The sequence below is a fragment of the Capra hircus genome, chromosome 16, assembly GCF_001704415.2.
Source record: "Capra hircus breed San Clemente chromosome 16, ASM170441v1, whole genome shotgun sequence".
Classification (NCBI taxonomy): Eukaryota; Metazoa; Chordata; class Mammalia; order Artiodactyla; family Bovidae; genus Capra; species Capra hircus.
The window spans coordinates 56,265,560-56,288,534 of NC_030823.1; the positions used below are offsets into that span (position 1 = coordinate 56,265,560).

Sequence of the window (22,975 nt, forward strand, 5' to 3'; positions counted from 1 at the left end):
TTTGTTGATTATGAGGGCTACTCTATTTCTTCTTATAGGGATTCTTGCCCATAGTAGTAGATATAATGGTCATCTGAGTTAAATTCGCCCATTCCAGTCCATTTTAGGTCACTGATTCCTAAAATGTCGAGGTTCACTGTTGCCATCTCCTGTTTGACCACTTCCAATTTACCTTGATTCATGGACCTAACCTTCCAGGTTCCCATGCAATATTGTTCTTTAAGCACTGGACTTTACTTCCATCACCAGTCACACCCCCAACTGGGTATTGGTTTTGCTTTGGCTCAGTCTCTTCATTCTTTCTGTATCTATTTCTCCACTCTTCTCCAGTAGCATATTGGGCACCTACTGACCTAAAGCATTCATCTTTCAGTGTCATATCTTTTTGCCTTTAGATTAACCCACTACCTTTGCTATATATTTACCTTTCCAATCAGATTTTTTCTTTCATATGTGTTCTTGTTATTAATTAGCATCATTTCTTTTCAGCTTGAAGAAACATTTCTTGTAAGCCCTGTTTAGTGGTGATGAACTCTTTTATCATTTGCTTTTCTGAAAAGCAATTTATTCTTTCCTTCTTAGTATTAATTTTGCTGATAATATTAACTTTGGATGTTCTTCATATACACACTAGGATCTGAGCAGCTCTGGTCTAGAGCTGGCCTTGCTGAAGGTCTCTGTGCACTTTCAGCCTGGTTCAGCAAGTAGAAAATAGTACCTCTTTTAAAGGTAGAAAGTAGTAGTGCTTTTCATTTAATTCCTCATGCCCACTCTCACCCTCATCCACAACAAGAATAATAACTTTGAGATTAGCTAACATTTAGTGATGCTTCGATTGAAGGTGGGAGGAGAAGGGGACAACAGAGAGTGGAAATGGTTGGATGGTATCACCAACTCAATGGACATGAGTTTGGGTAAACTCCGGGAGTTGGTGATGGACAGGGAGGCCTAGTGTGCTACAGTCCATGGCGTTGCAAAGAGTCAGACACGACTGAGGGACTGAACTGAACTGAGTGACGCTTTGTGTCAGGCAACTTGTTAATGACTTTCCATGGATGCTATGTACGGGTCAGCTCTTCTAAGGTTGTGCATGCCTTTGGATTTTTGTCCTTCATCTCATCATTCTGTGTTTCTCTGCTCTCCTCTCCCTGCCAATCTGCCTCATTCACTCTCACCCTATGCATGCATGGCCTACAGAAAGCCTGGGACATTCTCATTCTGGTTGTTATCATCGTAAGGCACGACTAAAATGAAGAGTGGACTGTAAAGAGGTTTAAAATTTTTTCTGGGAAGATGCTAGTGAAATATTCTCAGGAGGTTTTTTTCTTTCCCCACTCTGTAAAAACTTGAATTCATAGTTAAAAAGTGAGCCTAATCCTATCTTGAAGGAAAGTCATCTAGAACAGCTGAAAAATACCTCCCTGGGCCTTTTTTCACTTTCTCCTGCTGACACAATCCTGCTCTCTGCCAGGTTGCACGGCTTTTGATGGATGGCCTCTCTCCTCTCCCTCTTTGTTCCTTTTTGTTCCCTGCATGCTCTCCCTGGGGGGGTGTGGGGGTGGGTGGGTAAGGTATTGGGTAAGTAGTTCTGCAGAAGGCAGCAGATAGATGTGCAGAGAGGCCATAGGCATAACTTCCTGAGAAAGAACCTTGCCTTGTATCAGGTTGATTTATAATCATGACCTAACCCAGCCCTATTTTTTGCTCATTTTCCTCTTGAAATCAAACTTGCACCACATAGCATGTTTTTCCATTTACCAGAACTGATGACACTGTGCGTGACTTCCTTCTTTTATTGAACCTCACCTTCCTGGAAGCCAATGGGCTTTCCAAGAGAAGCAGAACTCTCACTCCTGACTTTAACCCTCCCAGAAGTACAGAGGAGAACTAGGCTATGGTAGTTACTGGAACTGAGATTCTGCAGCCACTTCTGTGCCAAGGACAGCATTTTTACCTGGACTTTTTCTTCTTCCACCTTGACCTGTAGTTAAGTGATCTCTATGAGATTCTGTCATAGGTAAATGACAGAGTAGGGCTTTGCCCAAGAAAATCTTCCCATAGCTTTTGCCACATGAGCTGTAATCCAACTTTGTAGGACTCGGAAGAGGGAAAGCATATCCAACATCAGGAGAAAGTCTGAGTACCTATACCTGCACAGTGGAAGGAACAGTTGGTTCCCCTTGCATCATTCCTCTAGGTCAGATGCAATTGCAGGGTGAGTGGGCAGCCCCACCCCCTACCCAACCATTGTCCCCCCTCCCCAAGAACGGTGGGCTATCTTCCTTCCCCGAGTTAAGATTCTAATGACTTAGTTTGACTTTCAGAGAAGGTAAAAGGTAGGAACTAAAACTTGTTCCTCCCTTGGCCCTTTGCAAATTCACAGGTGTCTAAAACAGGATATCCTTCTCAAGGAACGTTCAAATTGCTTGGCTGAATAAAGAAAATGTAATAGCTGCAGTACTATGAGGGTCAGCAAGCTGCAACAGAAAACTGCTTTGAAAGTATGGCCAAGCAAGGACTCATGTACAAAGTGAAGTTTAAGTTCATTTTGAAGGGCACATCTGTAGATGGGACCCACTTCAGACAAAGGGAGCTCTTTAGCATTATTTAGGGAGTTGGGACTGTATTTGATGTTGGTTTTAGGAGAGTGGCATGTTGACTGGAGAGCAGGATTTTAATTGGGGAGTGCACAAGAATGAAGGGTCAGTGCATCTTTCTCAGAATTGTGCCTACATAGCCTCTGAAACAGGGACATATTTTTGGCTTTGCCTTTATTTCAACACTCTGAAACTCAAGTTCACATAATGTTCTTGAAATGCAGACACTTTTCTGCTTTGAGGAAGAAAAGGGTATGAACTGCACCTTTCCCCCTTTTGTTATTATCATAAAATCAGAATGCCAAGGACAGGTTGATTCCTAACAGTTCTCAGAAGATTCGTTTTGCTCTCACTTCATATTGGCTTTTATAAGTGCTGGGGTGGATACATTCCTCCTCATTATGACGCCAAGAGCACTGTTGGAGCATAACTCCCTGTATCTGGTCTTGTGTTCAGGGGAGTCTATTCTGGCAAAACCACCTGACAGAAGCTTCTAGTTAGGGGAGCAGGGTGAGATTTCTGATGGAAAAGTAGGTGAGCAGTCAGAACCGTGTGATTGCATTGTTTGAGAGCAACTCTTACCTGGACCATCTCGCTTCCCGTCTCTGATGCGCTCTCTTCCTCCACCAGTTACAAACAAACCTAGTGGGGAAATCAAGAAGGAGGAAATGCAGATGGAAGCCATAGGTTTGAAGGAGAGTTTTCAGTTGAGTATTCATATTAGCTCCCTTCCCACTTTCTCCAGCCTTTAGTCACTGTCCTGGCTTTGGGATACGAAACTCTCCCTTTCTGTCAGCGTCCTCTAGAATTCATTACTGAGGGCCACCCAGATGTTTTATCAAATGTCAGCAAGGCAGCCTGTCAGTTTAGATATTGGCCAACCTGGAGCTATTAACTGCTATGCTAACCAGACTGTTCTCACCTCTAAACTATTTCCAGGTGTAAATGTCGGCCTATACATTTTGTTTGTTTGTTTGTTTTTGAGAAACAGATCCCAGTTTTAAAGAAATGGTCTGAAATTTTGTTAATGTTATACTCACCAGCTTTTTTGCTCTTAATGCTCCAAAAGAGCAACTAACCACTTTTTTTTTTTTTTTTTTTTTTTTTTAGTATTTGAAATGTTTTAGTGCAGTAGAAAGAGCATGGGCTTTTGGGTCAAAGAGATATGGTTTTGATCCCCGTCTCTGGTTCTTCCTAACTGTAAGACTGCAGAAAACTGAATTCTATGATCTTCAGTTTTTTGGTTTCTAAGTGAAGATAATAAAATTTAGTTCATACATTTGTGGTAGAGTTTAAAAGGGCTGGCACATGTCCAGTGTCTGGAGTATAGTAGATATTTAATAAAAGATAGTGTGTCTTTTTACTTCTTCTTGGCATGAACAGATCTCCTGAGTGCAGAGAAAGAAGCCCAGGATGGAAAGAAGCAGGCCTAATCCTCCACAAGGGTTACATTTAAAAATTTCCACATTACACAGTTGTCTGTATCTCTCTGGCTTGGATGTTCACTACTATTAGACTTTTATCACCAGGGAGAGTAATTGATTCTATTAACTCTAAATTCTGGCAATTAATAATAGTAGAGAGCTGAATGTAAGTGATTTTTCCTGAAGACCCACATGAGTGTATATGCATCTCTGTTAAAGTAACCATAGTCTCTAAATACAAACTTTGGAGTTGAGAGCAGGAATGAAATGAAAAATGTATGCTCTCTCAATTTACTTCCCTTTCAAAACTCAAGTACAGGGTAAAATATCTGAATAATTTTAAATTTAATAAACATTAAATTTAGTAAACATTGATGAATAATGGAAGCCAGTTCCAAGGAAGAGCTGAAAGGTTTTTTTTTTTTTTAAATTGCGGTATAACTGATATAACATTAGTTTCAGGTATATAACGTAATGTTGTGATATTTGTATATATACAAAATGATCACCACGATGTCTAATTATCATCCATCACCATACAAAATTTACATATATATATATTTTATGGTGAGAACTTGTAAGAGTTACTTTTTTGGCAACTTTCAAGTATGTACTATAATATTATTGATTATAGTCACTATCCTATACATTACATATCCATGACTTACTTATTTTATTACTGGAAGTTTGTACGACTTGAACCCCTTTACCCATTATACCTACCCCCTCAATCTCCTACTCTTTTGGTGACCACCATTCTGTTCTCTGTATCTATGAGTTTTATTTGTTGGTTTGTTTTGTTTTTAGGATTCCACGTGTAAGTGAAATCATACAGTATTTGTTTCTTTCTGTATGACTTAAAAAAATGTTTTTATGAGAATGTGGTTGATTTACAATGTTATGTTAGTTTCTAGTATATAGCAAAATGATTCGGAGAACATATTTATACATATATAAAACTTTTCCATTATGATTTATTATACTATTGACCTACTTGACTTAGCATAGTACCCTCAAGATCCATCTATGTTGTCACAAATGGCAAGATTCCATTCTGTTTTATGGATGAATAGTGTTCTATTGAGTATATTTACCACATCTTTTCAGCCATTCATCCACTGATGAACACTTGGGTTGCTTACATATCTTGGCTATTATAAATAATGCTGCAGTGAACACGAAGGTGCACATGTCTTTCCAAATTACTGTTTTCATTTTCTTCAGATAAGCACCCAGAAGTAGAATTGTTGGTTCATACGTTAGTTCTAGTTTTAATATTTTGAGGAAACTCCCTATTGTTCTTCATAGTGGCTACAACAATTTTTGTGCACACTAACAATGCAGAGGGATTCCCTTTTCTCCACATCCTCACCAACATTTGTTATTTCTTATCTTCTTATTAATAGCCATTCTGACAGATGGGAGGTGATATCTCTTTGCAATTTTGGTTTGCATTTCCCTGATGATGATTGATGTAGAACATTTTTAAAAATACCCGTTGGTCATCAGTATGTCTTCATTGGAAATATGTGTGTTCACATCTTCTACCACTTTTGAAATCAGATTTTTTTTTTGCTTTTGTTTTGCTATTGAATTGTTCAAGTTCTTTATACATTTTGGATATTAGACCCTTATCACATATAAGATTTACATGTATTTTCACCATTTGGTAGGTTGCCTTTTCATTTTATTGATGGTTTCCTTTGCTGTGCAGAAGGTTTTTGTTTGTTTGTTTGATAGAATCCCATTTATTTTTGCTTGTATGGCCTTTACTTTTGGAGTCAGACCCAAAAATTCACTGCCAAGAATAATAAGGTTGAGGAGCTTGTATTCTGTTTTTCTTTTAGGTGTTTTATGGTTGTAGGTCTTACATTCTAGTCTTTAATCTAGTCTTTAATTTTGAGGTAATTTTTGTGTGTAAGATAGTTGTTCAGTTTCATCCTTTACAAGTGGTTATCCAGATTTCTAAGAGCATTTTTTGAAAAGAAGACTTCTCTTGTGGCTCAGCGATAAATAATCTGCCTGGCAATGCAGGAAATGTGGGTTTGATACCTGGGTCAGAAAGATCCTCTGGAGAAGGAAATGGCAACCCACTCCAGCATTCTTGCCTGGGAAACCCTAAGGACAGAGAGCCTGGCAGGCTGTAATCCATGGGGTGTGCAAAGGAATCAGACACAACTTACTGACTAAACAACAGCAAATTTTTTTTTTAAGAGACAGTCCTTTTCCCAGTGTGTTCTTGATTCTTATGTCATAGATGAATTGATCGTATACAAGCAGATTTATTTCTGGACTCTCTAGTCTGTTTCACTAATCCCTATGTCACTTTTATAGCATTTCTCTTTTGATTACTATAGGTTTGTAGAACAGTTTGAAATCGGGGAGCATGAAGCCTCCAGTTTTGTTTTTTTTTCTCAAGATTACTTTGGCTATTTGGAGTCTTTGTGGCTTAGGACTCCTAAACCATACAAATTTTAGGGTTGTTTGTTCTATTTCTGTGAAAAATGCCCAACAATTTTGATAGGAGTCACACTGAATCTGTAGATTGTTTTGGCTAATACATACATTTTAGCAATATTAATTCTTCCAACCCATAAGCATGAACTATATTGCTATTTATATGTGTCCTGTTCAATTTCTTTCATCAATTAATCTCTCACCTCCTTGGCTAAATTTATTTCTAGGTATTTTATTTTTCTTGATGCTATTCTAAATGCATTGTTGTCTTAATTTCTCTTTCTGATAGTGCGTATAAACACAAGAGATTTTTGCATATTGGTATTGTATCCTGCAACTTTACTGAATTTGTTTACCAGTCCTAACAATTTTTTGGTGCAATCTTTAGGATTTTTCTGTGTATAAAATCATGTCATTCACAAATAGTGACAGTTTACTTCTTCCTTTCCAGTTTGGATGCCTCTTATTTCATTTTCTTTCCTAATTGCTCTGGTTAGAACTTCCAATACTTTGTTAAATAAAAGTGAAATAGTGAACAACCTTGTCTTGTTTCTGATATTTGAGGAAAAGCTGTTAGCCTTTCACCCTTGAATATGATTGGTGAAAAGTATGGACTTGTTATATATGACCTTTATTGTGCTGAAGTATATTTCCTCTATATTGACTTTATTGAATGTTTTTATTGTAAATGGAGGTCGAATTTCTCAAATGCTTTTTTGCATCTGTTGAGATGACCACGTGATTTTCAGCCTCCATTCTGTTCATGTGGTGTATCACATTGATTGATTTGCAGATGTTGAACCATTCTTGCATCTCTGGAATAAATCCCACTTGATCATGGTGTATGATTTTTTAAAATGTGTTGTTAAATTTGTTTTGTTAATATCTTGTTGAGAATTGTTGCCTCTATTTACATCAGGGGTATTGTCCCATAATCTTGTTTTCTGTGGTATTCTTGTCTATTTTTGGTATCATGGTAATGTTGGCTTTATTAAATGAGTTTGGAAGTATCTCCTCCTCTTCAATTTTGTGGAAGAGTTTGAGAAAATTTGTATTAAATATTTTTTTAATATGTGGTATAATTAATCAGAGAAGCCATCTGGTCCTGGGCTCTCTTTTGTCGGGAGGTTTTTGATTATGATTCAATATCCTTGCTAGTAGCTTGTCTACTCAAAACTGCTATTTCTTCATGAAATTTCTCCTACTTGGAAGATCATTTGTTTCTGGAAGTTTATCCATTTCTTCTAGGTTGTCCAATGTGTTGGAGTATAATTGTTCATAAGAGTCTCTTACCGCCCTTTGTATTTCTGTGGTATCAGTTGTAGCTTCTTATGTTTTAATTTCTGGTTTTAACTGAGCCTTCTCTCTCTCTCTCTCTGCTGAGTGTAGATAAAGGTTTGTCATATTTGTTTATCTTTTCAATAAACTGCCCTTAGTTTCACTGATATTTCTATTGTCTTTTAGCTTCTATTTCACTTACTTCCACTCTGATCTTTGTTATTTCCTTCCTCTTACTAACTCTGGACTTATTTGATTATATTTTTAATTTGTTAAACAGTTCCTTTAGGTGTCATGGTTTGTTGTTTATTTGGGATGTTTTCCTGTTTCTTGAGGCATTTGCTACTATGAACATCTTTCTCAGTATTTCTTTTGCTTCATGTTTTAGATTTTGGTGTATGATATTTCCATTCTCATTTGTCATAAGGTATTTTTAAAATTTCTGCTTTGATTTCTTTGTTTACCCATTGATTATTCATAGAATGTTGTTCAATCTCCACATATTTGTGAAGAACAAAAAAGTTTTTCTTCTTGTAATTGATACCTAGTTTTATATCATTGTGGTCAGAAAAGATGCATAATATGATTTCAGTATTACATTTATTGAGACTTTTTTCATACCCATATGATTCACCCTGAAGAATGTTTCATGGGCACTTAAGAATGTGTATTCTGCTGCATTTGAATGGAATGTTTTATATATAATGATTAAGTATATCTGGCTTAATGTGTCATTTAAAGATAATGTTTCACCATTGATTTTCTGTCTGGGTGATATATCCATTGATGTAAGAGGGGAATTAAGTCTTCCACTATTATTGTATTACTGCCTATTTCTCCCTCTAGGTCTACTATTATTTGCTTTATATATTTAGGTGCTCCTATGTTGATTGCATAAATATTTACAAATACAATATCCTCTTGTTGAATGGACCCCTTTATTATTATGTAATACTCTCCTTTGTCTTTTATTACACTGTTTGTTTCAAAGTCTCTTTTGTTTGATAACAGTATATCTGCTTCAACTTTCTTTTGGTTTCCATTTGAATGGAATATCTTTATTCATTCCTTCACTTTTAAGCTGTGTGTATCCTTATATATGAAGCTAGTCTTTGTTGGCAGTGTATAGAAGAGTCTTCTTCTTTTTTTAATTTCATTCATCTTATCTATTAAAGAATGATTCTTAAAGTTTTAAGACAACATGATCTACATGTTTGGCTTCAGTACCACCATCATTTTTCGAGTTACATCACTTGACCTGATTTCTCTAACTCATGTGCTTTAGTAGTTCAGTTTGGTACTGAGTGATTTTATAAATTATGTTGATGATCTGGTTCCTTTGTCCCTCCCAAGAATGTGGTTTTGATGAGTAAAGAACAGTTATAACATATTTGCTTCTGTCACATGTACATCCAAAGTTATAAAATCTCAATATTGCATAAGCTCAGTTTCATCAAGTATATTGTGTTGGCTTAGCCTGTGTTGGCTTTGTAAGCCTTTACTCTGCTAGACTGAGAAATCTCCTAAACATGGAGATTGGTAATTTCTCTTTTTATCAGAGTCCATCTTGCTTCTACTTGGTAGAATTAAGGAAGCAGGGCTGAGGATCACTCCTGAGGGCATGTGGATGAACTGTGCAGGTTTTTCTGTGATCCTAGTTTGTGGTTGAAGGATATGAAGAACAGCCCTGGTATGGGCAGATTTTATTTTATAGGTGCAGTTGGTTGCTGTGTGCTCTGGTAATTTTAAGGCTCAAAACCCAGAGTGGAAGTGATATTTACCTTTCCCCCCACCCAGTGTCTTTATTTTTTTTTTTCCTGCTTGTATTCCTTTATTTTTTTTATTTTTTAATTTATTTTTTTATTTTTTAAATTTTAAAATCTTTAATTCTTACAAAAAATACTTACATTTTTTAAAAATAGCAGTTTTAGATATGCAATAAATTGGAAGGAAGATACATAGATTTCCCATGTATTCCTTGCCCATACAACATGCTTTGCCTCCTCCATTATCAACATCACTTACTAAAATAATCTTTTTTTTAATTTCCAAGGATGAATCTGTACTGATGTATCATAATCACCCAAAGACCATAGTTCAGAGTTTAATCTTGGTTCTGTACATTCTATGGATTTGGACAAAAGTATAATGATGTATATCTGTTATTATAATATCATACAAATTATTTTCACTGTCTGAAAGATCCTCTTTGCTCTGCCTATTCATGTCTCTCCCCTCACCCCTGGCAACCACTAATCTTTTAATTGTCTTCATGGTTTTGCCCTTTCTAGAATACCATATAGTTGGTATCATGTAGTATTTAGCTCTTTTAGATTGGCTTTTTCCCTTAATTAAATGCATTGACATTTCCTTCATGCTTTTCATGGGTTGGTAGCTCATTTATTTTTAGCACTGAATAATATTGTATTGTCGGGATGGATCATAGTTAATGTATCCATTCAATTACCATAGAATGTCTTGGTTGCTTTCGAGATTTGGCAATTATAATAAAGTTGCTATAAATATCCATGTGCAGGCTTTTGTGTGGATAGAATTTCAATGTTTTTCTGGGTGAATACTAAGGAGAATGATTGCTGGATCATATGGTAAGAGTATGTTTAGTTTCTTAAGAAAATGCCAAATCATTTTCCAAAGAGGCTATATTATTTTGTTTTCTACCAGCAATGTATGAGAATTTCTGTTGCCCCACATCTTCAAAGTGTTTGTTGTTGTCAGTGTTCTGTATTTTGACCATCCTACTAGGTGTATGTAAGTGACAGTGTTAGTTGCTCAGTTGTATCCTACTCTTTGCAACCTGATTGACTGTAGCCTGCCAGGCTCCTCTGTCCATGGAATTTTCCTGGCAAGAATACTGGAGTGGGTAGCCATTCCGTTCTCCAGGGGATCTTCTCAACCCAGGAACTGAACCTGAGTCTCCTGCATTGCAGGCAGATTCTTTACCATTAGTGGTTTCTTATTTTTGTTTTCTCTATTTCTTTGTATTGATCGCTGAGGAAGGCTTTCTTATCTCTCCTTGCTATTCTTTGGAACTCTGTATTTAAATGGGAATATCTTTCCTTTTCTCCTTTGCTTTTCACTTCTCTTCTTTACACAGCTATCTGTAAGGCCTCCCCAGACAGCCATTTTGCTTTTTTGCATTTCTTTTCCATGGGGATGGTCTTGATCCCTGTCTCTTGTACCATGTCACTAACCTCCATCCATAGTTCATCAGGTACTCTGCCTATCAGATCTAGTCCCTTAAATCTATTTCTCACTTCCACTGTATAATCATAAGGGATTTGATTTAGGTCATACCTGAATGGTCTAGTTTTCCCTACTTTCTTCAATTTAAGTCTGAATTTGGCAATAAGGAGTTCATGATCTGAGCCACAGTCAGCTCCTGGTCTTATTTTTGCTGACTGTATAGAGCTTCTCCATGTTTGGCTGCAAAGAATATAATCAATCTGATTTCGGTGTTGACCATCTGGTGATGTCCATGTGTAGAGTCTTCTCTTGTGTTGTTGGAAGAGGGTGTTTGCTATGACCAGTGTGTTCTCTTGGCAAAACTCTATTAGCCTTTGCCTTGCTTCATTCTGTATTCCAAGGCCAAATTTGCCTGTTACTCCAGGTGTTTCTTGACTTCCTACTTTTGCATTCCAGTCCCCTATAATGAAAAGGACATCTTTTTTGGGTGTTAGTTCTAAAACGTGTTGTAGGTCTTCATATAACCGTTCAACTTCAGCTTCTTCAGCATTACTGGTTGGGGCATAGTCTTGGTTCAAGATTGCCAGGAGAAATATCAATAACCTCAGATATGCAGATGACACCACCCTTATGGCAGAAAGTGAAGAGGAGCTAAAAAGCCTCCTGATGAAAGTAAAAGAGGATAGTGAAAACGTTGGCTTAAAGCTCAACATTCAGAAAATGAAGATCATGGCATCTGGTCCCATTACTCCATGGGAAATAGATGGGGAAACAGTGGAAACAGTGTCAGACTTTATTTTGGGGGGCTCCAAAATTACTGCAGATGGTGATTGCAGCCATGACATTAAAAGATGCTTACTCCTTGGAAGAAAAGTTATGACCTACCTAGATAGCATATTAAAAAGCAGAGACATTGCTTTGCCGACTAAGGTCCGTCTAGTCAAGGCTATGGTTTTTCCTGTGGTCATGTATGGATGTGAGAGTTGGACTGTGAAGAAGGCTGAGTGCCGAAGAATTGATGCTTCTGAACTGTGTTGTTGGAGAAGACTCTTGAGAGTCCCTTGGACTGCAAGGAGATCCAACCAGTCCATCCCAAAGGAGACCAGTCCTGGGTGTTCTTTGGAAGGACTGATGATAAAGCTAAAACTCCAGTACTTTGGCCACCTCATGCGAAGAGTTGACTCATTGGAAAAGACTGATGCTGGGAGGGATTGGGGGCAGGAGGAGAAGAGGACGACAGAGGATGAGATGGCTGAATGGCATCATCGACTTGATGCACATGAGTTTGAGTGAACTCCGGGAGATGGTGATGGACAGGGAGGCCTGGCCTGCGGTGATTCATGGTGTAGCAAGGAGTCGGACACGACTGAGCAACTGAGCTGAACTGATTGTTGTTTTAATTTGTATTTCCCTGATGACATGTGACTTGGCACATTGTTTCATATGCCTTTTTGCCATCTGTGTACCTTATTTAGTGAGATATCTGTTATAGTCTTGGGCTTGTTTTAAAAATGGACCATTTCTTTCTTATTGTTAAGTTTCAAGGTTTCTTTGTATATGTTGGATAACAATCCTTTGTTAGACGTATCTTTTTGCAAATATTTTCTCCCAGTGTGTAGCTTGTCTTCTAGTTCTCTGTGAGACAATACCATGTCTTTAGAAGAAAAAATAGTATTTAATTTTAATGACATCCAGGTTATAAACTATTTCTTTTATGGATCATGTTTTGGTGTTGTATTTTAAAAGGCATCATCATACTGAAGGTTGGTTAGATTTTCTTTCGTATGTTATCTTCTACAAGTTTTGCAGTTTTGCATTTTACATAAGGTCAATGACCCATTTTGAGTTAATTTTGGTGAAGAATATAAGGTCTGTTTCTAGATTCTTTTTTTTATGGGAATATCTGGTTGTTCCAACACCATTTGTCAAAGAGAGTATCTTTGCTCCATTGTACTTATTTTGCTCCTGGTCAAAGAAAAATTGGTTATATTTATGGGCTCTCCATTCTGTTCCATTGATCTATTTGTCGCTCTTTCACCAATACCACAGCATCTTGATTGTTGTAGCTTTATAGTAAGTCTCAAATTCACATTTACCCCTTTTTAATTATAAAAAATCAGATGGCCCACAAAGTAGCTACATCTACTTTAATAGTCATGGGGTGAAGGGGACACACAGTGGCTTGCATCTGCTTTCCTTTTGAGTCTTTCTAGTAGTGGAACTGACTTAGCCTAGCTCATCAGAGCCAACTGTACACATCTCTTTCCAACTCCATGTTCAGTGATGTCAGTGATTTTACACCATAGAAACTAGCAAATGTTACAAATCAATATTCACTTGGTTTTCTTCAGAGAGCCAGTTGTTAAACATGTATCTGCAAAACACTAATTTTATATCTAATTTGTTCTTCCCTTTGATAGTTCATCATCAAACTCCTTTTAGTTATCACAGATGTGGTTTATTAATCACTTTGTATGTGTTAGGCACTCTGCTAAGATCTTTCACATGTGTTATTTAATTCTCACAACAATGTCTTGAAGCAGGTCTGTGATCTCAACTTGTAGTTGAAGAATGCTGAGAGAAGAGCAGTGGCAGACAGATTTTTATTTTACAGGTATAATTTGCAAATGAGTAAGCTGAGGCTCAGCAAGAGAAGGCCTCAGCTAATTTTTTCTGAGGTCATATAGCATAAGCTGGAGGCTGAGACTCCATATTCAGACTGGAGACCTAAGCTTCTGACTGACCCACGCTTGTAATCATCATGCTCTATGATCTCCCCCAGGTTGAAAACTGTTCTGGGCTCTGAATTATGACACCTTGCTTCTAGTGAACACTCTACACCCAGACTGATAACCTGACCTCTCAGAACCTCAGTGTCCTCATCTATATAAGACTGGTGATAATAATCCTGCCTAACTCACAGGAGGCTTTACCATTTAAATGATACTTGTACAAGATTGCTTTGGAAAGCTCAGGTACTGTATAAATGTGTGATATCATTACATGATAAGGAGTGAAGGGAAAAAAATATTTACCAAAAGAATACCACATCACAGTTTAGAAGATTCAGTTAAAGTAGATATTCAATATAAATATAGTTTCTATGGAATTTTACAGTGAATGTTTCTAAGTGAATTGGAAGGATGTTTGATCTGAAAGTGCCTGAACTTATCTCTTGGAATTCTTTGGTTTTGGGTCTCCCTAACCTTCCCAGACAGTCTGATTGGTATTCAAGGTAACCTTAGTTTCATGGCAGATTTGACTGAAATAAAGTTATTAACACAATAGGCCAGTGCTGGAAAGTTGACATTTAGTAACTTTAGGGAGAATTTTTGCCATATTATGTCCATGTTTTAATGAAGAGTTTTCTTCATTTGCTGTTCACATAGCTATTTATACTTCCAACTGTCAGCATTATTCATTTTAGCTACTTATTTAAGGTTTATATTCTTCCCTATACCCAACTCCTCTTGATGTCAAGTAACCATTTGATCACTGTAGATGTCCCCAGCACTGAGTACTGACATTAGCAGCTAGTGTTGCTTCATAAATAGTTATTCAGCAAGTGCATGGGTGAGTTAACTGCATGCAACTCTTGTGTTCACATATTCCTTGGGCTGCAATTGTCCATCTGCAGGCTTTGGAAATTTTTCTGAATTTAAGTTGGAGTAGTATGCAAGGCAAGGTCAACCACGTGGTGTTGCATGCTAGCGTTTATCTGTGTGCTTGTAGCATATCAGAGACAGCTGACAGCAATAGGCAAACCCCCAGGTGTTCTCTAACTTGTACAGTCCAAGCCCCTCGTGGTGTTTACAAGAACTACCTGACCTGTTTCACCTCTGGTGCTCTCCATCCTGCCACTGTGTGGAATGATCTGTCATTCTTTCTCCTGGCCAACTCTTAGACACTTTTCAAGAGTAGGTTTGGGTCTCATTCCCTCAGGAAATCATCTCTGAACTATGGGTTGAAATTAGGTTCTGTTTTCACTCACCGATGTCTTTATTTTAAAAAATTTTGTTGTGTTTTGCTATGCAACAATGTGAATCAGCTCTATAAATGCATGTATCCCCCCACCCCGTCCCCCCGCTGGAGCCTCCTTCCACCCAATCCCCATCCCATCCCTCTAGGTCATCACAGAGCACCAGCCTGGGCTCTCTGTGTAATACAGCAGCTTCCCAGTGGCTGTCTGTTTCACACGTTGTAGTGTACATATGTCGATGCTACTTTTTCAGTTTGTTCCACCCTCTCCTTCTCCCACTGTGTTTACAAGTCTTTTCTCTACATCTGCATCTCTTTTCCTGTCCTGCAAATAGATTCATCAGTATCATTTTTCTAGATTCCATATATATTTTCTAGAATCCATATATATATATATATATATACTTGTTGTTCTCTTTCTGACTTACTTCACTCTGTATTGAAGAAAGTAGGGAAAACCACTAGACCATTCAGGTATGACCTAAATCAAATCCCTTATGATTATACAGTGGAAGTGAGAAATAGATTTAAGGGCCTAGATTTGATGGAGAGAGTGCCTGATGAACTATGGAATGAAGTTCGTGCCATTGTACAGGAGACAGGGATCAAGACCATCCCCATGGAAAAGTAATGCAATAAAGCAAAATGGCTGTCTGGGGAGGCCCTACAAATAGCTGTGAAAAGAAGAGAGGTGAAAAGCAAAGGAGAAAAGGAAAGATATAAGCATCTGAATGCAGAGTTCCAAAGAATAGCAAGAGATAAGAAAGCCTTCTTCAGCGATCAATGCAAAGAAATAGAGGAAAACAACAGAATAGGAAAGACTAGAGATCTCTTCATGAAAATTAGAGACACCAAGGGAACATTTCATGTAAAGAAGGGCTCGATAAAGGACAAAAATGGTATGGACCTAACAGAAGCAGAAGATATTAAGAAGAGGTGGCAAGAATACACAGAAGAACTGTACAAAAAAGATCTTCATGACCAAGATAATCATGATGATGTGATCACTAATCAAGAGCCAGACATCTTGGAATGTGAAGTAAAGTGGGCCTTAGAAAGCATCATAAAGCTAGTGGAGGTGATGGAATTCCAGTAGAGCTATTTCAAATCCTGAAAGATGATGCTGTGAAAGTGCTGCACTCAATATGCCAGCAAATTTGGAAAACTCAGCAGTGGCCACAGGACTGGAAAAGGTCAGTTTTCATTCCAATTCCAAAGAAAGGCAATGCCAAAGAATGCTCAAACTACCTCACAATTGCACTCATCTCACATGCTAGTAAAGTAATGCTCAAAATTCTCCAAGCCAGGCTTCAGCAATACGTGAACCGTGAACTCCCTGATGTTCAAGCTGGTTTTAGAAAAGGCAGAGGAACCAGAGATCAAATTGCCAACATCCGCTGGATCATCGAAAAAGCAAGAGAGTTCCAGAAACACATCTATTTCTGCTTTTTTGACTATGCCAAAGCCTTTGACTGTATGGATCACAATAAACTGTGGAAAATTCTGAAAGAGATGGGAATACCAGACCACCTGACCTGCCTCTTGAGAAACCTATATGCAGGTCAGGAAGCAACAGTTAGAACTGGACATGGAACAACAGACTGGTTCCAAATAGGAAAAGGAGTACATCAAGGCTGTATATTGTTCACTCTGCTTATTTAACTTATATGCAGAGTACATCATGAGAAACGCTGGGCTGGAAGAAACACAAGCTGAAATCAAGACTGCTGGGAGAAATATCAATAACCTCAGATATGCAGATGACACCACCCTTATGGAAGAAACTGAAGAGGAACTAAAAAGCCTCTTGATGAAAGTGAAAGAGGAGAGTGAAAAAGTTGGCTTAAAGCTCAACATTCAGAAAACAAAGATCATGGCATCCGGTCCCATCACTTCATGGGAAATAGATGGGGAAACAGTGGAAATAGTGTCAGACTTTATTTTTTTGGGCTCCCAAATCACTGCAGATGGTGATTGCAGCCATGAAATTAAAAGATGCTTACTCCTTGGAAGAAAAGTTATGACCATCCTAGATAACATATTCAAAAACAGAGACATTACTTTGCCGACTAAAGTCAGTCTAGTCAAGGCTATGGTTTTTCCTGTGGTCATGTATGGATGTGAGAGCTGGACTGTGAAGAAGGCTGAGCACTGAAGAATTGATGCTTTTGAACTGTGTTGTTGGAGAAGACTCTTGAGAGTCCCTTGGACTGCAAGGAGATCCAACCAGTCCATTCTGAAGGAGATCAACCCTAGGATTTCTTTGGAAGGAATGATGCTAAAGCTGAAACTCCAATACTTTGGCCACCTCATGCGAAGATTTGACTCATTGGAAAAGACCCTGATGCTGGGAGGGATTGGGGGCAGGAGGAGAAGGGGACGACAGAGGATAAGATGGCTGGATGGCATCATGGACTCGATGGACGTGAGTCTGAGTGAACTCTGGGAGATGGTGATGAACAGGGAGGCCTGGCGTGCTGTGATTCATGGGGTCGCAAAGAGTCGGACATGACTGAGCGACTGAACTGAACTCACTCTGTATGACAGACTCTAGGTTCACCAACATCACTGCAAATGACCCATTTTGTTCCTTTTTATGACGGAGTAATACTCCATTGTATAAATGTACCACATCTTCTTTAGCCTTTCATCTGTCAATGAACATCTAGGTTGCTTCCATGTCCTGGCTATTGTAAATAGTGTTGCAGTGAGCATCGGGGTACACGTGTCTTTTTGAATTATGGTTTTCTCAGGAAACTTCCCTGGTGGCTCAGACAGTAAAGTGTCTGCCTACAGTGTGGGAGACCCAGGTTTGATCCCTGGGTTGGGAAGATCCCCTGGAGAAAGAAATGGCAACCCACTACAGTACTCTTGCCTGGAATATCCCATGGATGGAGGATCCTGGTAGGCTATAATCCATGGGGTCACAAAGAGTTGGACAGGACTGAGCGACTTCACTTTCATTTTTCACTTTTACTTTCAGGGTATATGCCCAGAAGTAGGATTGCTGGGTCATATGACTTCTGGTGGCTCAGACAATAAAGAATCTGCCTGTGATGTGGGAGACCTGTGTTTGATTCCTGAGTAGAGATGGTCCCCTGGAGAATGGAATGGCTACCCACTCCAATATTCTTGCCTGGAGAATTCCACAGACAGAGGAGCCTGGCAAGCTACAGTCCACAGGCTTGCAATAGTTGGACATAACTGAGTGACTAACACTGTCAATACCTGTGGTAGTTTTATTCCTAGTTTCTTAAGGAACTTCCATACTGTTTTCCATTGTGGTTGTATCAGTTTATATTCCCACTAACAGTGCATGAAGATTCCCTTTTCTCCACACCCTCTCCAGCAGTTTTTGTTTGTAGATTTTTTTGATGATGGTCATTCTGACCAGTGTGAGTTGATACCCCATTATAGTTTTGATTTTCATTTCTCTAATAATAGGTGATGTTGAGCATCTCTTCATGTTTGTTTAGGTTTGCTTAGGTCTTCTGCCCAATTTTTGATTGGGCTGTTCATTTTTCTGATATTGAGCTGCATGAGCTGCTTATATATTTTGGAAATTACTCTTCTGTCAGTTGCTTCATTTGCAATTATATTCTCCCATTCTGAGGTTGTCTTTTCATCTTATTTCATCAGAGGATTTTATGTATTTCTTGATCTTAGTTCTGATATTATATTAAAATTATCTCGTATGTTGCTCATTCTCCCATGAGTCTATAACTCCCGAAGGGCAAAAACTACCTTTATTTCCAAACTAAGAAGAATGTATATGGCTGGCATGCATAAGATGCTCAGTAAATGTTTGAGGAGCCAAAAGGACTAATTCCAAGTGGAATTTCTTTTTCCAGAAGGAGCAAGATAGTGAGATGAAGTGCAAATCCTTTGAGGCTTTGTGGGGTGACAGCCCCAAGCGACAAAGCAGGATCCTCTTCCCAGCAGCTACAGGGGGTGAAGCACAGCCCTTCCAGGCCAGAGGTTCACTGTTGGGTAAATCTGTGTTTTTCTGAGCACAGACTGCAGTTCTGGTCTAACTGTACTCTGGTTTACTCAGTCTTAAGGGAGAAGAGAACCAGATAATTTCCCATTCAATATCATACAGATTGGAGGAACAGATTTTCACCCCTACAGACTATGAGAATATGGAAAATGCAGGGGCTAGAAACATTTATCTACCCTGTCCTTGGAAATTTTGAAAATCCCCAGAAGCACACACTCACGATCTCATGAAAGAGATTGGTGTGGCTGGCAGTGATTCTCAGAGAGATGTCAGCATACTGTTCTTCAGTGCCACGTTTCTTCTCTGGGAATAATAGATTTTTTAGTGAGAACAGGGGGCATTTATTTCCATTTCAGCAGTCTTAAGTATGCGTTGAATTATAGATAATAAAAACTCTAATTAGTTAGCAGTCCTAGACAATCAATTAACCATCTTCTCTAATAGCATTATATCGGTACACTTCCTAACAGGCACCTGTTTCTTTTAGCTGCCTTTCCTTCCACTAGTTTTCTGAATTAATGAGCAAAAATGTACTATGGTTATGTAGAGACCTCAGACAAACCTAAAATACTTGATCTGATATTATTCCTTAAAGAAACGGTTTAAAAGAATTTCAGATGCTATTTCTACTTTCATGTCTGACTTGACTTATTAATAACAAATTGTCTAATGCTTTTCCACTGGTGGAAATTCTAAGACCCCCAGCTTCTGTCTTCTGCATTTCTACCTAGTGAGCTGCAGTGAAAAGCTTGACTTGTTCTGTAAATATAGTATATCAGCAGCTCTCAACATGTTTTCACAAGAATGTGTATTTGTGAAAGTACCACATGTGATTCTGATCCACAGCTAGTGTTGACGATAGTGATGTCTTCGTTTAGGCTGCTATAACAAAAATACCATAAACTGGGTCTCTCTCTCTCTCTCTCTCTCTCTTTTTTGGTTAAATCAGAGGATAATTGCTTTACAAGGGCTTCCCAGGTGGCGCTCGTAGTAAAGAACCTGCCTACCAGTGCAGGAGATGTAAGAGACTCAGGTTCAATCCCTGGGTCAGGAAGATCCCCTGGAGGAGGAAATGGCTACCTACTCCAGTATTCTTGCCTGGAGATTCCCCATGGACAGAGGAGCCTGGCAGCCTACACTCCATAGGGCCACACAGAGTTGGACATGACTGAAGCAATTTAGCATGCACGCACATGCTTTACAATGCTGTCTTGGTTCCTGCTAAACAACAAGGTGAACCAATCATAATTGCATATGTACCCCCTCCCTTTTGAGCCTCCCTTCTTCCTCCCATCCTACCCCTTTAGGTGAATGGGTGTCTTAAACAAGAGAAATTCATTTCTCACTGTTCTGGAGGCAAGGAAATCTAAGATGAAGGCACCAGCAGATCTGGAGTCCAGTGAGAATCCTCTTCTTGGTTGGCAGATGTTTGTCTGTCTGCTTGTATCCTCAGATAGTGGAGAGCAGAAAGAGGGGCTAGCTCTGTCCTTCTTAAAAGGACACTAATCCCATCATGAGGGCACCACCCTTATGACCTAATAACCTCCCAAAAGGCCCTGTTTCCAGATATCATTACATGAGACAGGGTTCCTATAAATGAATATGGGAGGTGGTAGGGAGTACACATGTTCAGTTCACAGTAATCGGATTAGAAAATTCTATTTGTTAAATTGCTTCTTTTTTTCCTGGAATGAGTGCAGGGCAATACTTCACCAATTATTTACCCTCTTCCTATAGATGAAGTATGAAAAGTGGTAATACAGCAAATAAAATGCAGTTATCCAGGTACCTAGTGAGGCTTCACATATACTTCTTGGACATCTTATTAAATGAAAGTAAAGAATCATTACTTTCATAATCATTTAAAAAGTAATACTTCTATATACGTCCTACAACTCCCAACTAGAACTATTTTAATACCCTTGGCCAATAAATCCTTTCTATTAATAATATAATTACTAAAATTTAGATTATATCAGAACTAATAAGAAAAGTCCATCTTCTGTGTAGTGTGTCAAGAAGTTAGAGATAAAATTTTAGACACACTATAATTTTAATAATTTTAATAGCTTCCTTTGGGTTAAATAGACTTCCCAGGTGGCACAGTGGTAAAGAATCCACCTGCCACTGCAGGAGATGTTCAGTCTTTCGGTCAGGAAGATCGCCTGGAGAAGGAAATGGCAACCCACTCCAGTATTCTTGCCTGGGAAATCCTGTGGACAGAGGAGCCTGGCTGGGGTATGTCCTATAGGGTTACCAAAGAGTCAGATACAACTCAGTGACTAAACAACAAGATAACTAAGTAGAAAGTGACTAAACAACAAGATAACTAAGTAGAAACAATTACATTGTTGCTACTAGAATTATGTTCTAAGGACAATAAGTTAAAATGTTCAGAATTGCAATTATAAGATTTTGGCAAATGACAAGCTAATTATCTAGTAATTTATATGTCAAGCCTAATAATTTACACCCCAACTCATATATACTTGTATATATGCAACAAATATGAAATAGTCTCCTCCTCAATTCTCCTCTTAAAAACCAGCAGATATTTACTGGTTGAGAGTAATTCCATAGTTCTGATATTAAATATTGCAGCACTTTTTTTCATAGGTCAGTAGATGGACAGGACTAAGGCTAAATGAATTTTCAAAAATTAGTGAACCAAGCAGAAACTGTGAAGCAGGGAATTCATTGCTGATCTCACTAGTTTTGTCTGCTCTTTTGAAAATCCACCCACATAAGAATATGTAAAGGAGTAATTCTTATACTTCATTACCATAAAAACCTCATTGTAAAAACAAGCATACAATAAAAACCCAATATTGATAGCTTATGGTGAATGGTACTGGATTCGTGATACCCGAAGAAGATTTAACTTTGGGACCAGGGACCAGTCTTGATCACTATAGAGGTTTTGTATAGCAGAGTTTTGTTAAAGTGAAAGTTCAGTTGCTCAGTCATGTCTGACTCTTTGCTACCCCATAAATCACATGCAGCATGCCAGGCCTCTCTGTCCATCACCAACTCCTGAAGTTTACCTAAACTCATGTCCGTCGAGTCGGTGATGCCATCCAGCCATCTCATCCTCTGCCATCTCCTTTGCCTCCTGCTCCCAATCCCTCCCAGCATCACGGTCTTTTCCAATGAGTCAACTCTTTACATGAGGTGGCCAAAATATTGGAGTTTCAGCTTCAGCATCAGTCCTTCCAATGAACACCCAGGACTGATCTCCTTTAATGGACTGGTTGGATCTCCTTGCAGTCCAAGGGACTCTCAAGAGTCTTCTCCAACACCACAGTTCAAACGCAGCAATTCTTCAATGCTCAGCTTTCTTCACAGTCCAACTTTCACATCCATACATGACCGCAGGAAAAACCATAGCCTTGACTAGATGGACCTTTGTTGGCAAAGTAATGTCTCTGCTTTTGAATATGCTATCTAGGTTGGTCATAACTTTTCTTCCAAGGAGTAAGTGTCTTTTAATGTCATGGCTGCAATCACCATCTGCAGTGATTTTGGAGCCCAATAAAATAAAGTCTGACACTATTTCCACTGTTTTCCCATCTATTTCCCATTAAGTGATGGGACCAGATGCCATGATCTTCGTTTCTGAATGTTGAGCTTTAGGCCAACTTTTCAATCTCCTCTTTCACTTTCATCAAGAGGCTTTTTAGTTCCTCTTCAGTTTCTTCCATAAGGATGGTGTCATCTGCATATCTGAGGTTATTGATATTTCTCCCGGCCAATCTTGATTCCAGCTCGTGCTTCTTCCAGCCCAGCGTTTCTCATGATGTACTCTGCATATAAGTTAAATAAGCAGGGTGACAATATACAGCCTTGATGTACTCCTTTTCCTATTTGGAACCAGTCTGTTGTTCCATGTCCAGTTCTAACTGTTGCTTCCTGACCTGCATATAGGTTTCTCAAGAGGCAGGTCAGGTGGTCTGGTATTCCCATCTCTTTCAGAATTTTCCACAGTTTATTGTGATCCATACAGTCAAAGGCTTTGGCATAGTCAAAAAAGCAGAAAT

General features: G+C 38.6%; 1 protein-coding gene across 1 annotated transcript in view; it reads left to right on the forward strand.

The window, feature by feature from the left end:
- Positions 1 to 22,975, forward strand: part of PAPPA2 (pappalysin 2) — a 329,773-nt gene that overhangs the window by 17,638 nt on the left and 289,160 nt on the right. The window lies entirely within an intron of this gene.